Below are 18306 nucleotides of genomic sequence, written 5' to 3'. Positions count from 1 at the left end.
GAAGTACAAGCACTCACCTTACAGAAACCTTATTTTCAAGTTCGCAAAGACAGAATTGTCATGAAAACTAGCCAGCACATCATGCAAAAAGTTATCTCACAGCTCCACATGAACCAAAGTATACAGATGCCAAGTTTCTTTCAGAAACATAAAATGTACGCATAGAGGACATTACACACTTTGACCGCTTGACGTGCAGTAATGTATTACATCGAAAGAACAAAGGCTGACAGGAAAACAAAACACCTCTTTGTATCATTTGGAAAGAGTTTTCTAGAAAAAACAGTTACCAAGAACACAGTTGCAAGATGGATAGCTCAAACTATTCAGTTGTACCAAAATAATGCAGGAGAGACATTATAAAACACTCTGGAGGTGCATTCAACAAGAAAAAAGGGAGCAAATATTGTCTTTTGTTATCAAACACACCATTTCAAGATATTTGTATAGCAGCAACATGGTCATCAGTGCAAACTTTCACAAAGCACCATTGTGTAGATATTCAAGGATGTTCAAGTAGGACAAAAAATCTTTCAACAACTGTTTTCAAATTATTTTCATCTTCAACCCAACCTCCGCTGTAGAAACAAACTGCTACAAAATCTATGCACAGCATCAGAAACTCAGAAAAAAATTCATGCTGAAAAACGTATAGTTTCTTACCTGTCTGTGAAGTTTTGCAGTTCGAATAATTTTCTGGATTGGCAAGCGATCCCAACTTCCTCTGCCAATAAAGATAGAAGGAAGCAAACAAAAACAAAAAAGGAATCTGAAGATGGCGACCAAAGGTGGGAGCTACTAGAGGAAGCACGCCAAAATCACAAGGGGCCACCAAATGGAAGTACTTTGATACCACCAGTAGAAGGTCAAAAACATTTATGAAGAATTCCGGACCCAACCAGTAGATGGCGTGATTGTTTGGACACACCAGTGTCAGTTCACTTCATGGCCCTGCGCTCTTGGCTTGGAAGGTCGTGAAAAGTAACTGACATCAGCGTGCCGAGGTGGTGCCCATATAGGTGACACGGACGTCACTTATGCAAAGATGACGCCAAGGACGAAATGCAGAACTGATTGATGCCGCCTACAGGTGCGCTGGGGTACCACTCATGCAAAAATCATCCGGATCCAGTCTGACGCCTGAGAAATTCAAAGGTAAGGAATCAGTGGCTAGATCTTATCTCTACCAGATAATACATTACCAAAGGTAAGTAACGTGTTTCTTTTTTTTAATTATTATTATTTTTTTCCAAAACCTTTATTGAAAAGGAAATCATGACACATTACAAATAAGAGTGGCAGCAAAAATTATGTCATAAAATGCAATCACAATTATAGATCACAAAAGGAGGAAGATGGACACCACACTTAGAGGAACATACCATATAGCACAGGCTCAGATGGTAGGGATCACAGTGCTCCAGGAGAACCATTTTTTTGCTGATTCATTGAGGAGAAAGGTTGAGCGGCACTGTCCCTGTCAGTAGGTGTTACAGATGTGGGGGAGTGCATTGGTGAATCGTCTAGGGCAGCTTAACTATGTAGATAGGAAGTAAGTGGAGCCCATATGTCCGAGGGTCTGCTGGCGGCCGGCATCAGGTCCCAAAACTCCCCCAGCAGTGTCTGGCAGTGGGCCACGTCATCCAACCAAACTTTGACAGTAGGCACCGGTCTGCGTCCTGTCAATGGACACCCTGCACTTGACCAACACCAATAGCATCGCTTTGAGCTTACAGGAGGCATCAGAGGTATGTTTGACATATCCAAGGAGACACTCCAGGGGTCAGGAGTGACGTGCTCTAGTGTATTATCGCTGATGGTTGTGCACACCCCCTGCCAAAAGGAGGAGACACTGGGGCATATCCAGGCTAAGTGGGCAAAGTCTGCGCCAGGAGCAGAGCAGCGTGCACATCTATCATGAGCAACGACACCCATCTTAAATAAAGACATGGGAGAGCGATAGAGCCTATACAGATATTTATAGTGAATGATGCACAGATGGTAGTTGGGAGAGAGGGAAATGGTCTGATTACAACAGTACAGCCATTGGTCTAGGGGATTTCTGTGCCTAAGTCTGTGCTCCACGCACCATGGGCACGCTTGGTACTAATAGAGGAAGCAGCTAATGAGAGAGCGTAGAGTCAAATGACCAGCTTGCACGGAAAGGTGGAGGTGTGAACTCATTCGAGGGTGGCATTGGCTGGGGGGGCCTGAGGGGACGCGGGGTTGGCATCCTTGCAAGTCACTCTAATCTTATAATATAGTAAACTAACCATTGTTGTAGCATCGTCGTGGGTGGTGAAAAATGTGTTGTCTGGGTATATGTCTGCCAGGGTGTGGAGTCCTAAGTGGGCAGCATGGTGGGCCATTCCAGTTGTCTGAAGTGAGGGAAATGCCGGGTTATTGGCAAGAGGGATGGAGGGGGCATAAAGTATGTCAGCACCAGTGTACTTGCGCAACCCATTCCAAGCCCATCGGAGGCACTCATCCATGTCTATCTCTCCCTCGGGGGCTTAGGTGGGACAAAAAGCATGGTGCATAGCTGCCAGGGGCAAAGAGGTGCGCCTCAACCACCAAATGGAGCTGTTAGGGCAAAGGATGCAGCCAAAAGTGGAGGAATCTAGCCTGGATGCACAGCACATTGAGTTTAAAGTCCGGGGCACCCCTTCCACCACGAACCAAGGGTAGAGTGAGAATATCGTAGTCAATACGAGGCTGGTGTCCAGCCCAGATCAGAGTTATAATGCTGGTGCGTAGTTTGCGGGCAAATTGAGATGTGAGGAGGACTGGACACTACCATCTTGGCAATGGTGATGCGTCCCGAAAGTGACAAAGGGAGTTTATGCCATATATGGATCTTGGGATCCAGCCAATCCATCGTCCGACTGAAATTGGCCCTCCAAAGTTCATCCATGTCCATACTTAGCCATATGTTGAGGTAGCGAGTTGGTCCAGAAGCCCAGAAAAAGGGGCAATCTGGAGTAAAAGGTGTTGTAGCATTTGTGAGGAGGAAAAGGACCGACTTGCTCCAGTTAACTTGTACCCCAGATAGACAGCGGAACTGCACCACCTCCTGCAGCATGGGTGCAAGATTTCCCTGGGGATCCTGGATATAGATCGTGACATTGTCTGCATACATAGAAGTGACAAGAGCCTGAGCAGAGAAGCATATGGCATGCTGGGTGTGGTATTGACAGAGATGAGTCGCCAAAAGGCTCTATGGCGATGGCAAAAAGCATGGGGGAAAGAGGACAACCCTGCCTGGTCCCTCTTGGAATGGGGAGGGAATCAGTGGCATGCCCATGTATTCAAATGTGTGCTGTGGGGAGCGTGTAGAGCAGGTGAATCTTGTGAACAAAATCTGGACTGAAGCACAAATGGGGAAGGAGATCAAAGAGGAAGGGCCACTCAAGAGTGTCAAAAGCATTGGTAGCATCAAACAATGCAGCCACAGCCTGGAGAGAGGGGTTTATTTGGTGGAGAATGGCAAAAATGATGCGAAGATTGTGGGAGGTGACGCACCAAGGGATAAAACTGGACTGATCCGGAAAAGCGATGAGTGACATGAGTGGGAGAAGGCGGGTAGCCAGCAGCATGGCATAGATTTTATTGCCCGTATTAGTAAGGGAGCGAGGACGGTATGAATCATAGCTCTCTGGGGATTTGTCGGGTTTCAACAGAAGGGTCAGCAGGGTCTACACAGAGACAAGGGGAAGCAACCACGCTCAAGCGAATCACTGTACATGGCGGCCAAGTGACTGCTGAGGAGAGGAGCATATTGTTTATAGAATGCTGGGGTGAGGCCATCCGACCTGGGGTCGTTATCACCCGGGAGTCAAGCGATAACCGCAGATATCTCCTCCTGAGTGAATGGCTTATCAAGATTGGCCCGATGATTGTTACTCAGCCAAAGGAGCTCAATAGATTTGAAATATTTGTCCAGGACCTCATGCGGGGGAACCTCACCAGCGGTGGGCAACTGCTAATACAAGATGGAGATTCTGCAATGACCTCAGAAGGGGACGTCATCCTCCTAAAGTTCTGGTCTTGCAGGCCCGTAATATAGGAAGAAGCATGTGGTCACCTCTGAAGGTGGCGAGTGCTTTGCCAGGGCAGTCACCCACGCGGTGGCGACAAGCATGCAACTCTCTGCCCAGGAAAGCGAGCTCCCTATCTGCCTATTTTTGGAAGTCTGTGATTTAGTTCTGATCAGTGAGAAGGTGGCTGGGCTGGGATCTTGGGACTGAAAATTGTCCAAGCATTTTTATCTCATTCTCCAGACGCTCAAGGGTGCGCAAATGGATCTCAGCACCCTAGACTGCTTGGCGCTACATTCCTCCCATATTACAACCTTTAAGGCGTCCAGAGGGTTGAGGGAGAATCAACCGAGCCAACGTTGTTTTCAAAGTAGGCGATTATGGCGTGCGAATCTCCTTGCAGAAAGCCCCATCGCATAGAGCGGTTGGAGGCAAGCCCCGAGCAAAAATCCAATGCAGCGTGAGTGGGAGACCCAACAGAAGGCGGACAGGGGTATGGTCGGAGAGGGTATGGGCCATATGATCCACTGACATGGTCCAGGAGGTGACATCTCGGGTGGTGAGCCATAGGTCGATACGAGACCATGAACCACGAGAACCGGAAACACAAGTCCCCTCATGCCCATCGTGACGACATGTCGCCACACGTCCAGGAAACAATTGTCAGACATGATGGAATGAAGAAGAGAAGTGGCCAGTGGGTGCTGATGAGTATGATCCCAAGAGCAGTCCAAAGAATGCGCGGAAGCTATGTTGAAGTCACCACCTTGAAGTCACTACCTTGCTAGGCTTAGCACTGACTCCCCGGTCCACCGCAGCTACTTTGTGCTGATTGAGTGGAGGGAGGAAGAGCGCTCCTACTTCCTGCTTGTCCCTCGGCAGGCGGCCATCTTCAGAGGATGACGCTCTAGTCTTCCCTCCCCTCCCTGACTATTTAGGGCTTGAAACACTCGCGCTCGTGCAGATTGACTACTAGCACGCTAGCGCTTGGGTGTGGATCGTTTTTGCACTAAGGACACTTTTTTAACTGTGTGTTTTTAGACTGTGTGATTTTAAAACATAACGTGTGCAATATATTTTGTTGATTACCTTGCTAGGCTTAGCGCTGACTCCCCGGTCCACCGCAGCTACTTTGTGCTGATTGAGTGGAGGGAGGAAGAGCGCTCCTACTTCCTGCTTGTCCCTCGGCAGGCGGCCATCTTCAGAGGGTGACGCTCTAGTCTTCCCTCACCTCCCAATCTACGATTACCCTGCCCCCTCGCGCAGCGGTGACGCGCAGCGGGAGCGCCTTAGTTGCGCCTGAGAGGCGCCAGAGAGAAGCCAGTCTGCGCCAGCCCGCGTCCAGACGCCTCCAGCCCCAGCATTAGGTTTCGTCGGACACTATGGCAGGGCCACGCCTCACCTATAGCCCTTCGAGTCTTCACAGGTTATGTCCCCCCATTAATCCTTTATGCCTCCATTCGGTTCTCCCGACGAACACAGGGTCTCACTGTAAATTGTGTGCCTGGAGCACCTCTCCTACTTACACTGTAAAACCGCTAACTCCTCACAAATGGAGAATGTTCCTTTTGAATTGTCGCTCGCTTTCTAAACATCATATCGAACTTTCCATGTTGATTGAGGAGTTGAATCCAGAGGTCCTCTTTCTGACAGAGACCTGGCTTCAATTGGAAAGTGACCCTACTATAGTATGGGCGGTTCCCCAGGGCTACACCTTTAAACGACTGGACCGTCAGACAGGAAGAGGTGGTGGTCTGGCCATAGTTTACAGGGACACGTACAAATGTCGTACCTCCTCGTCCACGATCCCAGGTTGTGAGATGTTACACTTTAATCTTGAATTCTCCCCCACTATCACGTTTGGTGGCATGTTAGTTTATCGTCCTCCTGGTGTTTTTAACAATTTTATCCCCAATCTGATAGATTCTGTCACCAATGTTTTATTGGCTTCGGCAAATTTTACCCTACTGGGTGATTTTAATATACATTTGGATGATCTCAATGACAGTCAAGTCATTAACCTTTTAGCTAATTTACAGTCTATCGACTTGCCCCAAAAGGGCTTTCTAATAACTCACAATAAGGGCCATCTTTTAGACCATATTTACAGCAACGTGGATACATTAAAGGCCGAGACCCCCATTCCCCTATCTTGGACCGACCACTTTTTGATACCCTTTTCATGGTCCACTAATCTCCCTCCGATCTCCAATAAATTCAGTAAACATAAAGGGAGGAAATGGTCCTCACTCCCGCTCCCTGAGTGGGAAAGGGCCCTTATGAACCACCTACCTAGAAAATTCACTAATCCCAATATGGCCTCTTGGAGTTTTGATAATTGGATCTGTAACACTCTTGATCAGGTCCTCCCTATAATACCCCTAAAGTCTATTGTAAGATCTAAAGTAGCCCCATGGTACACCCCCGCCCTCAGAACCATGAAAATAACCTGCCGTAAACTGGAAAGAGCTTGGAGGCAGAATCACTCCCAGCAGAGGAAAGATTAATATAGAGCTGCCATGAAGCTCTATAAGAACGAAATAAAAATTGCCCAATCTCGCTTTTACGAATCTAAAATTAACCTGGCCGCAAATGCTCCTAAGGAAGTTTTTAAAATAGCCAAGTCTCTGATCTCTCCCCCTCCTGAGCGTCCATCATTAGACGGAGCTCAGACCCGCTGCAATGATTTAGCTCTGTTCTTCTTTCAGAAAATTCAAGCTATCTACTCTACATTTAGCATTTATAGTAATACTCCAGAGCCTACCCTCCCTACTGCGGCCAATCACTCCTGTCAGCTTGATATAATTCCACTCCTTGATCTCCCCACTCTAGATAGGCTGATCCCGAAAATCACTTCGGGGTCCCCTAGCGATCAAGCTCCTCCCCAGATTCTTACTAAGGTCATGAACATCATTCGCCCAGTGATTCTTGATGTCTTGAATGCCTCTATCATTTCCAGTACGGTCCCCCCCCCCTGGAAATGCGCAAGGGTCAGAGCCCTGCTGAAAAAGCCTACTCTTGACCAGAACAATCTGGCCAACTACCGTCCCATCTCCCTGCTCCCCTGGATGAGCAAATTGCTGGAGAGGCAAGTTAATAACATCTTAGTGGACTTTCTAGAAACCAACAGTCTGCTTCGTGCCTCCCAGACAGGGTTCCGCCCCCAGCAAGGAACTGAAACTGCCCTTCTGGCTGTGACTGAAGAGGCCAGAGCCGTGCTGGACCGGGGAGGAAAAGCTGCCATTATATTGCTCGACCTCAGCGCCGCATTCGACACGGTCAACCATGCCATATTATTACACCGTTTGAATGGCTTGGGCGTGTCGGGTGCGGTCCTGGAATGGCTGGCCTCCTTCCTGGACGGCAGGTTCTTTCAGGTGTGTGAGGGTGAGATAGTCTCCCCTAAACACCCACTTAGCTGTGGGGTGCCCCAGGGTTCTTCCCTGAGTCCTACCCTTTTTAATGCCTACATGGAACCCCTAGAAGGGATAGCCCAGCCCTTTGGTGTGCGTATTGTGACCTACGCAGACGACACCCAACTGGTGGTCTCCCTTGACCACCCCGAAGGGTCGTCTCCCACCTTAGGCCCTTGCTTAGAGGCTATTGCCAGGTGGATGTAATCTTCCTGTCTTAAATTAAACGGGGAGAAAACAGACATTATGCTGTTGGGCAATTCCTCTCCATCTGCCCTTGCATCCACCTGGCCTCCATGTCTAGGCCTGCTCCCCCCTCCTAAATCCCAGATTAAGAGCCTGGGGATTTGGCTGGATAAGGCGCTGGATTTCTCAGTCCAAGCTACAAAAACTGCCTCCACTTGCATTTGACTGTTGAAAATGCTCCGTAAAGTGCTCCCCTTACTCCCATTCCAGGCCAGGAGAGTCATGGTCCAGGCCCTGATTCTCTCTCGCCTGGATTATGGGAACGCACTTTATTTAGGAGCCCCGGCAACAGTCACCCGTAGGCTCCAGGTTATTCAAAACTGTGCCGCACGACTCTTATATAACATCCCCCGCCGGCAGTCAGCGAGGAAAGCTCTTAAAGAGCTTCACTGGCTCCCAGTAGTGGCTAGAGTACAGTTTAAGGCCATGTGCATAGTTCAAAAATCATTTCATCGCACTGGCCCGGCAATTCTGCATCCTGTGGTTACACCCTATGCTCCACCTAGAGCTTTACGCTCCGGCTCCCTTCAGCTTGTAACCACAACAAAAATCTATAGGGCTCGTTGGGGTGGCCACTCTTTTTCCCATTCTGCGGCCAAACTTTGTAACTCCCTGCCCCTCTCCCTTCGAGAAAACAAAAATCTCATGTCCTTCAGAAAGGCCCTGAAAATGCACTTGTATGCTCAAGCATGCTGACCTGCCCGGTGCTCGCTGTAAAATAATCAATCTTAAGCGCTGCGAGGCCTCCGGGTAGTTACGCGCTATATAAGTGCAATTTTCATTTCATTTCATTTCATTTCACCACCCCAGATCAGGGAATGAGGACCTAGGGTAGGAATGAGCTGCCAGACGAATGTGAAAAAGTCGAGGGCATCTGAATTGGGGCCATATAATGCTGCTAGGATTAGGGGCTGATTAAAAAGTGTACCTGCAAGGACTACGTATCTGCCCTCCGGGTCATTGATGGAGTGGAAGTTGTGCCAATGGAGACCCTTTTGGAAGAGGATATAAATGCCACAGGAATAGTTAGAGTAGACGGAGGAATAAGAATCACCCCAATAACTCGAGCACAGCCTAAAGGTAGTAGCAGGAAGGAGGTGGGTATCTTGGAGGAAGCAGATGTCTACCTGGTGATGGATCAAGTGCGCATGGATAAGGTGAGCTTTACGATTGTCATTGAGGCCTCCAACATTCCAGGTCCAGAATGTGATGTCCGTCATACGATGCAATGGAAAAGTTGAATAGCAGATGACATAGGGCAAAGTGTAAGTGTGACTTCAAGAAGTGCCAGTGTAAACAATACTTGATGAAGTCCAGTCTGCAACAGCATATCAAGGTTCAAATAGAACAGTAACAACAACAAGCCTCCTGTGAGAGGCATCAACCCTGTACGGGACCACCCACTCCAACCATCCAATTAGGTTGAGTGTCCAAAACCACCTCACCCAGGGAACCCTAACTTGGAGAAATAGTGTTTCAGAGAAAAAGGTAATCATCCCAAGGAGGCCTGGAACCACCTGGCATGCACCTCTGCCATGTAGACAAGATGTACCGAATCAAAAGGGGGGAGAAAGAAGGAACTGTGATCCATTCAGCTTCCTTACGTATACACTAAATATTAAATGGAGAATGGATCACTTGACCTGGGTAACCAGGGTTTGCAAAATTTGTGTTGTATACCAATAAAAAATCCTCATTCACGTACAGAGGTCGGAATGGTGGTATTTCCTGATTCTCCGCCCTGCTCTTTAAAATGTGACAGCATCATCATAGGGTTAGTTTTGTATGCTTCCTCCATCCGGAGGTGAACCACTGGTTATTGCAGTAGTGATCAAAGAAAAATGTGAGTGTTCTAGTGCAGTGAATCTCAAGAGGTGATGTTAAAAACTTGTATAACCAGATTTGTTAATTTAATCAGTCTGGGTTCGGGATACCTTAAAAACTGTTTTGTGTGTGAGAAGACTAATTAAGGGTCAGGGTGTCCATAAAAAGGTCAACATGTTTCAGCCCTTGTGGTTGCACATGCGGGTCAAGTGGGCTTTCTTCAGGACCTAGAAAGAAGAAAAAGTGGTGAAGACCGTGTTTTTTGTAAAAGGTCTCTATAAATCTAGGTATGATAACCTGATTCTTGCGTTGTCAAATAGTATCTTAAGTCCTATTGTATGGACTTCATCGGGCAGCCAAGGAGCTTGTTACCTGCCGTTGCGCTGGTATAACATGACTTGTGCTTACTCAGAGGAAGAGTCTGTGCAGCGTGTACAGCGTCTCGACTCACTTGCTTGGCAGTGAGTCGAGACGCTGCACATGACTCCAGTATTCTTGGTTCAGGAGCTATAGAGCCCTTTTTAAACCATGGAAAACAAGTTGATACGTCACAAGAACATTTGTCTTTTATAAATGCTAAGGACTTGTTCTCTATTCTTTTAAGTTGAAGTCAGTGCCACAATCTGTAAGACGGACCAGCCAATTTCCCCGCATATCTAGAGACCACAGATGACTGACCGCAACTGCGGTTGCAGTGATATGACCCTATTTGAGTTGTTTTTTATATATATATATTAAGGTTTGAGCCACTAGGCATATATTCATCTATTGGAAATTAGTAGGAATGAAGATGTAAAACTAGACAAGTTGAATAAAGATACATTGAGTGGAAACAAAACTGGAAGGATTATCCATTTTAGTCCTGAAGAAGGTGGATCTATCCATTAAGTTCCTCCGAAACGCGTCGACGCAATAAACTCTGTTGAATTTGAATCGGGACAAGAAGCATAGAGGACAAATTTTATTGTCCCTTGTCTTTTTCGTAGTCTTTTCAAATTAACGCTGAAAAGACATAATTTGGTTGCCTTAGTCTTGTTCCTTCCAGGTGGTGTTAGTCTGCCTCTGTAATAATGATGATATGTTGTGTAGGCATTTTGCATTTTAATTGTGTTTTTTAAATGCAGTGGGAACTTCGGTACCCTTATTTTGTATTCACATGTGATGATTTGATATTGTGATTTTTTAATATATTCTGATTTTTAATAAAGAAGAGTTTTGCGATTAACTCTATCCCTACTGGAGTTGTTCCAAGTGTGTGAGTGTGGACTGTGTGCCAGAATTTTTGGTGTATAAGAAAGTGTTCTAGTCCCAAGGGAAAAACATTTTTTACTTCATTGTTATTGGTGCTCTGTCTCTTTTAGATTTTATGAGTCCCTCTCCTTGTGTTCAAGGTCACTAGGCCACCTCCAGAGCGCCTAAGGAGTGGGCCAAACCTGGGAGGCTGGCAGCAGAAAAGAGACAAGAGGTACGTGGCACGCCTGTCGCAGAGCATGCCGAGGGAGACCCCGGACCACCAGGGAGAGGCCAAGGCCCCTGCAACAACGCGTGGCCCCCGGGCTCCGTGGTACAGCGCACGTGCCCCTGCTTCACCACAGACAACCACCGCAGTATGTACCGCACTAACCTGTCGTCCATGAGGGCCACCAAAGATTGGACCACGCTGTCCGCGCCGGACAGAGGAGAAGAGGCATACGCCTGGTCAAAGTGCCCTGTTGCAGCGCCATCTCACTGCCGCTGTATCCTCCACCCGGTCAGCTCCGCCCACTCTCACAGGTCCCGGCAGCATCCCAGGCACCCATGCCCTGCCCAGCGGTGTGAGAAACCGCTGATGAATCGATCCCCTTGTAGCACTGGCCGACAGAGCCCACTCAAGGTGCAGCCATCTTGCAGCCGGCTAAGCCAGCCCCCACAACTTGTTTCTCAGGTTACGTGGTCAGGGTGGCTTTGTCCAGGAATTGTTCAATAACTTTTCCCTCAGCCAGACTAAACCCGCTATATATGTTATAGTGTTGCACAAATATGTTGTGTAAATTCTGTGTTCTTTGTTTCAGTGTGTCATCTTTGTTTCAGAGTGCTCGTACCATGTGTGCACAGCACTCTGGAGTAACTAGCTGTGCTAGATGTTACCCCACTGTGCCCCATATTTGTTCTATCTATCCATGTATTCTTTGTGAGAAAAAAGGGCAAGCCTCTGCACCACTTCGGCATGGCATTTCTTCAAGCCCAGATAGTCCGGGCAACAGACGAAGTCTAAGAACACTCTGAACTCCATGTCACTCAGTGTGTCCTCAAGCCGTGTGATCTCTAACTGTAGTGACTTGCTCCTGCCAATATGTTTACCCATACCATGTCCTCTGACCTCTGCTTTAATTGTCTCCTAAACTGTAAATGAGAATGCAGAGTCCTTACGGTGTTGGAAGTACTCCTGTATAGTGTTTGCTAAAGAATCTCTGAATGCTGGGTCTTGCAGCAACTCAGGATGAAGCCACCATGTAGGAATCAGCTACACTCCTTCCCCAGCCTAAGCATATCAGGAGGGGGTGTGGTTTGAGAAAGTGTGAGCCAGGTATTCTGTCTGGGAGGATATTCCCGCGTTGGCTGGTGAAACCAATGGGGTATCCAGTCTGACATGTAAATGATACACTGGGGAATAAATGTGTACCCCCTTGCTTTTATATGCCTATGTCTCCAAAGATCTAGTAGATTCCAGTTTTCCACCCATTCCCAAAAATCACTGGCCACTCTCCGAGTAGGGGAGTCAAAGGGCAGAGAGGTGGACTGATTCAGTTGAGATGTCTATCATGTACTTATATTCTCCACCTAGAATTCTTTCCACGTGGGTGGTATGGCCCAATATCAGCTCTAAGGACTCCAAGAATGGAATCTGGTTAATATTAAGGACATAAATGCTGCCATTTTCTATTGTTGCCCCCGTCTAGAGCCCGGTGAATAATTGTGTATCTGCCCTCTTTTTCGAGCCTTTGTAAAGAGCAGTGGATTGGTACCCCTGTCCTGATTTGTATAAATGTTCCCCTAGCAAAAGAAGAGTAACTGATAGCATAAACCCATCCCCTCCATCTCCATTGCAATCTGGAGAAATCGGGTCCAGCTAAGTGAGTTTCCTGGAGTATGGCCAAATCAACACCCCTCCTCTTCAGATACAATATACCTGATATCGTTTGCAGGCTGAATGTACAGCGCTGATATTCCATGTGAGGATGGTATAACTATGGGACAAGGAAGTCATACTGAAGCCAGTACACTTGCTATGCCCCTGTCTCCCAAGTACATGACCCGCAGGCTCACATTTTGGCATCTGGAGCTGTCCCATTGAAGTGGATCACTTGTGTGCCATGGCACCCTGAACTTTATGTACCTGTGGTACTGAAATTAACAGTCCCCAACTCTCAGGGTGCTAAAACAATGTTTAGGTGCCCAAAAGTCTGCAAACCATTAACATGTGCAACAGTGACCCAGCTGCAAAAGTCCATCAAGGAACTCCAGTGGAGGGGGTCCAGTGCCTAAACTGTAACAGGCCACCAGCCATTCACCATCTCAGAGGGCAATACCTTTCCACGTTGATGCTCAGGTCCTTCAGATGTGATGGTAGAGAGACTCAGAGGAAAATGATTAAAGGATTGTCGGCTGAGCGCAGCATCCAGCCCTTGCCCCAGGCGGGGTCCTCTGAAGACAGGTCAGATTCAGTGCCAGCATGTGATGAGTTCCACAGATGGCCCCCAATGTCATGCAGGGTGAGCTACTTATGTGGCTCTGAGCCTCTAGAGCTGCCACCCTGTCAAGATCTCCTAGTCGGACAACCTCCTGCGGAGCGTGACCTAAATCACCTCTTCAGTCAAGGTGAGCAACAAGAGGAAGCGCCATCTAGCCCATTTGATGTTTATTGATCCAGTTCCATACATCCACTGGGTTATCAAAAAAAGTTTGCTGTCATCCAAAACTAGCTTGAGTCATGACGGGAACAGCAACATTTATTGAAGGCCCAACTCTCTGAATGCCTTTTTCTCTTCCACTAATGAGGCTCTGTGCATTGAACGGCTAGCATATAGTCCAGGAAGATGGTGAGAGTGCTATTGTCGACCTTTAGAGCGCCTGATGCCTTTGCAGCTCATAGTAGAGATTCTCTAGCTCTATAATTGAGTAGTCTGGCTAACAATGGGCATGATGCTGCCCCCAGCAGTGGGGGTTTGGCTTTCAACCTGTGCACCCCTTCCAGTACAAAGAATAGAGATAGTCTCTATGAGGCCACAGTGGTGTAGATCTGTGTTGTCAGGTATTCCACCTTGTCATTGTCTTCAACCCCTTCTTGAAGGCCTACAACCCCCACATTGTTGTGTCTACTGTGCCCCTCTGTGTCTGTTGCCCTTTTATCTAGCTGGGCTACTGTTTTGATGAGTGACTCAACCTGTCTCTTTAAACCATCTTTGATAGGGTTCACAGTATGTAAGGCATTTTCATAATTTTTCACATTGTCCTCTAGTTTGAACGGGTCATCACAGAGAATGCTCATATCTATCACCAAATGGTCTATTTTTGCTTTCAGGGTCTTACTGTTGGAAGAAATGGTGTTCAGGATGCAATGCAGTTTGTCTGGGGCAGGAATCCGTCTGCTTGGTCCCTACTCATTGAATTGTATCTTGTCCACATATAGTGGGATGCATTCCGGACTCGAATGGGGGCAGCCCCCAGGCTCCCTTGTTGATGTGGTGTGGCCAATCTTTCACGATCCCCAGGGGAAATCTGCAGCATCCTCTCTGTGCTCTTCATCTCCCTGGAGATCCGCCTTGTGTGGCAGGGTACTGGGTCTGTGGGTGTCTGCTTCAGAGGAGACTCTGCAGGTTCAAGCAGGGTTTTAAGTTAGTGTGGGCTGCCTAAAGGAGGGGGGATGTTGGGCCACTGGTGCTTTCCAATGGGGGTTCTGGGTCATTGGTTAAAGAAGAGGCAGGGAACACCTTTGCTGACTCCCTCAGTGGTGACTCCTGGGGCCTATACCCCAGCCGTGGGCCGTAGCCCTCCTGTTTGCAACAGGCCTAAATCCCCAGGGTCTCCGTTAGCAGTGGTCGGAGCACTGAGCACTACCAGGCTAGTGAGACTTTCAAGGGTCTTCCTTCTTGCCCTGTTCACACCTTATGTTTGTCTTTCTGATCCGACAGGCCTCCATGGGGGCCCCAATGTCATGGCCTCTCTGACCCACGGCTTAATAGAGAAGGCAGGGTGTGTTTATATATATGTATATACATGTTTCTCTTTTCAGGAAAGAAATCTATTTCTAGAGATTACTCTCCTACCTTCTGGAATTCAATACATGGTAGGATTTATTTTTTGTTTACATTTGTTTTCACGTATTTTGCAGTAGTGTTATCTATTCGGTCCTGAAGAAAGCCATAGGTATAGTTTTCGACCACGCATGGCTGAAACATGTTGACCATTTTTTCCATCAGAAGATAGTTAATATTTTCCATACTATCCACACGCTGTTTTTTAGTCTTGACATTATGATAACCCCCCATAGTAAATGTTGTTTTTGACAACACAATAGTCGATTTTAGCTTCACACTTATGATTTATCATCACTACTTAAGCACTGCAAATATATTTCACAGCACCACCATACTACGCTTCATGGCTTCTCATCACTGGTAGATGTAGAACTAGGTTTTCTCTCACAATAACAACAAGTGAGATACCTAGTAGATACCAGTTTGTCACATAAAATCCCAGATGATGATGCTCCGCCATTGGGTGGGCTGATGAGTTTTCTTTCCTTTTGCGAAACAACACTTTCACTTCTGTTGACATACGTTGCACCTCTGTATTTCCATTTCTAGCCACATGCTAATAGACAGTAGTATCCATGTATGTGTTGATATAGTTGGACTGGGGAATAGGATATAACCAGGTCTCTAAATATTTTCTCCCCTTTTTGACCCTCTGTTAAGTTTATTTTTTTTATAGCGTGTGTAGCCTGCCACATCTATCAGTAGCTCTGAAATAGTGCTGCTTACAGGATCAGAGGGAACAGCAAGCCCCATCGTCTCTCCTTCTCATTTCTCCTCCACCGTGTTGACATTCGTCTGGGTCGCCAGGATTGCATGGAGCTAGCAGTCTGCACCATCTCAACCGAGGCAGGCCAGCAGTTAGGTTCATGTGTGATGCACTGCTACAACAGCCCCAGGCTCCCTTGCAGTGATGTTGTCACCATCTTGGGCCGGTTACCAGTTTGGGCTATCCGTCACCTCTCTCACCTCGGTCTGGCCCATTACACTGCAAAATTCATCCTCTAAGCCGCAAGCAAGTTTTTGTGGTGAGGCACTGCTTAGTGAGAGTCGGATGGGCATAGGTAATGACAGGATCACAGTTGGATGGTGAGAAGTGGCGAGTGCTTACTAAGGTGCAGCCATTTATCATTGTGGCTTGGCCATGACCCCATGATGGTAACCATAATATTCACAAATGAACCTGCTCTTTAATATGCTTGAATTGTTTTGCTTTGCAGTTGTTATTACCAAAATTGTTTAATCAGTCTATGTTTTATTGTCTCTTGCTTAGGGTATAAGGTTACCATTATTCTGGAAGGTGTAGTTTTAGTTCACTTCCACTGGCCCAATTGTAAGCATGACAATGAGTAGTCAGTCAGTCTAGTATTTTTTATTCAACAGACTCTTAATATCATATTCCTGAAACATGAACATTTTCTTAAAGAACATAATATATTAATTTGGATTCATCATGACATCATCCCAATGGAAAGGTTCACTGGCTCAAAATAGTTCAATAATGGAAAATTGATGAACGAAACAATGTCATACATTTACCCCAGTACAGAGATCTGGTACCAAATCCATCATTTTTTTGCTAACCATGGCATTCCAGTTTGAACTCAGCCATGTTCCCATGAGGCACTTGGTCAAAACTGATTTGCATATAGCTGTGTCTGAACAGGGGTGCTTAAGTGAGCTAAAGAACAATGATGGATTTAACCAACATCGGTGACTGGGGATGAGTGCCTGAAAAATGTCAGCGCCCTGTTCATCCTCTCCTTGTGTTTGCTTTGTTCGCCCTAAGTTGGCAGGTGAAGCCCAGGTGTGTGTCCCTCGGTCACTTTGCCTGATTTGAAGCTATCCTGGCTGATGAGGGCTGTTAGCCAGGATGCTTGTTTACAGTCCAGGGAATACATGGCTTGGCAGTTTGGGCTGTACTGTCCCATGAGGCACAGGGTCATGACTGATTTGCAAATAGCTGTATCTGAACAGGGGTGGCGAAGTGAGCCAAAGAATGATGATGGATTCAACCGAGATCTGTGACTGGGGGTGAGTGTCTGAAAAGTTTAAGCGCTGCGTTGATCTTCTCTTTGTGTTTGCTTTGTTTGGCCTAAGTTGACAGGGTATGCCGGACGTGGGTACCTTGCTCACTTTGCCACTGAATTCAAACTAGCCTGGCTGATGAGGGATCTTAGCCCGAAGCCGGTCCCAGGATGCTTGTTTCCTGTCAAGGGAAGACATGGCTTAGCAGTTAGAGCTGGGCTGTTCCCATGAAGCACAGGGTCAAGACTGATTTTCTCATAGCTGTGTCTGTTTTGGGGTGGCTAGGTGAGCTAAAGAGCGATAATGGATTCATCCCAGATCTCTGACTGGGGGTAAGCCCATGAAAAATGGTAATGCTCAGTTCATCATCTCCTTGTGTTTGCTTTGTTGGCCCTAGGTTGGCAGGGTATGCCCAGACTAGAGTCCCTTGCTCACTTTGCCACTCGATTCAAGCTAGCCTTGCTGATGAGTGCTGTTAGCCCAAAACCGGTCCCAAGATGCTTATTTTCGGTCCAAGAAAAACATGGTTTGGCAGTTTGGGCTAGACTGTTCCCAGGAGGCACAGGGTCAAGACTAATTTGCAAATAGATGCCTCTGAACTAGTGTGGCAAAGAAAGCTAAAGAACGATGATGGATTCATCCCAGATCTGTGACTGGGGGTGAGTGTCTGAAAAATATAAGCTCACCGTCCATCATCTACTTGTCTTTGCTTTGTTTGGCCTAAGTTGACAGGGTATGCCAGACGTGGGTACCTTGCTCACTTTGCCACTGAATTCAAACTAGCCTGGCTGATGAGGGATCTTAGCCCGAAGCCGGTCCCAGGATGCTTGTTTCCTGTCAAGGGAAGACATGGCTTAGCAGTTAGAGCTGGGCTGTTCCCATGAAGCACAGGGTCAAGACTGATTTTCTCATAGCTGTGTCTGTTTTGGGGTGGCTAGGTGAGCTAAAGAGCGATAATGGATTCATCCCAGATCTCTGACTGGGGGTAAGCCCATGAAAAATGGTAATGCTCAGTTCATCATCTCCTTGTGTTTGCTTTGTTGGCCCTAGGTTGGCAGGGTATGCCCAGACTTGAGTCCCTTGCTCACTTTGCCACTCGATTCAAGCTAGCCTTGCTGATGAGTGCTGTTAGCCCAAAACCGGTCCCAAGATGCTTATTTTCGGTCCAAGAAAAACATGGTTTGGCAGTTTGGGCTAGACTGTTCCCAGGAGGCACAGGGTCAAGACTAATTTGCAAATAGATGCCTCTGAACTAGTGTGGCAAAGAAAGCTAAAGAACGATGATGGATTCATCCCAGATCTGTGACTGGGGGTGAGTGTCTGAAAAATATAAGCTCACCGTCCATCATCTACTTGTCTTTGCTTTGTTTGGCCTAAGCTGGCCGGGCATGCCAAGACGTGGGTCCCTTGCTGACTTTGCCACTGGATTCAAGGTAGTCTGGCTGATGAGGGCTGTTAACCCGA

The 18306-nt window shown here is 47.2% G+C and overlaps 1 long non-coding RNA gene across 1 annotated transcript in view; it reads right to left on the bottom strand.

Moving 5' to 3' along the window:
* Nucleotides 1–18306, bottom strand: part of LOC144819806 (uncharacterized) — a 148706-nt gene that overhangs the window by 70211 nt on the left and 60189 nt on the right. Inside the window, exon 2 of the long non-coding RNA XR_013607578.1 lies at nucleotides 664–1140. This is a non-coding gene — a long non-coding RNA (uncharacterized LOC144819806). The remainder of the gene's footprint in view (nucleotides 1–663; nucleotides 1141–18306) is intronic.

Source organism: Lissotriton helveticus, chromosome 2_1 (assembly GCF_964261635.1).
Source record: "Lissotriton helveticus chromosome 2_1, aLisHel1.1, whole genome shotgun sequence".
NCBI classification, from domain to species: domain Eukaryota; kingdom Metazoa; phylum Chordata; class Amphibia; order Caudata; family Salamandridae; genus Lissotriton; species Lissotriton helveticus.
The sequence above is the reverse complement of the archived record's forward strand: the minus strand, read 5'-3'. Positions and strand labels throughout refer to the sequence as shown.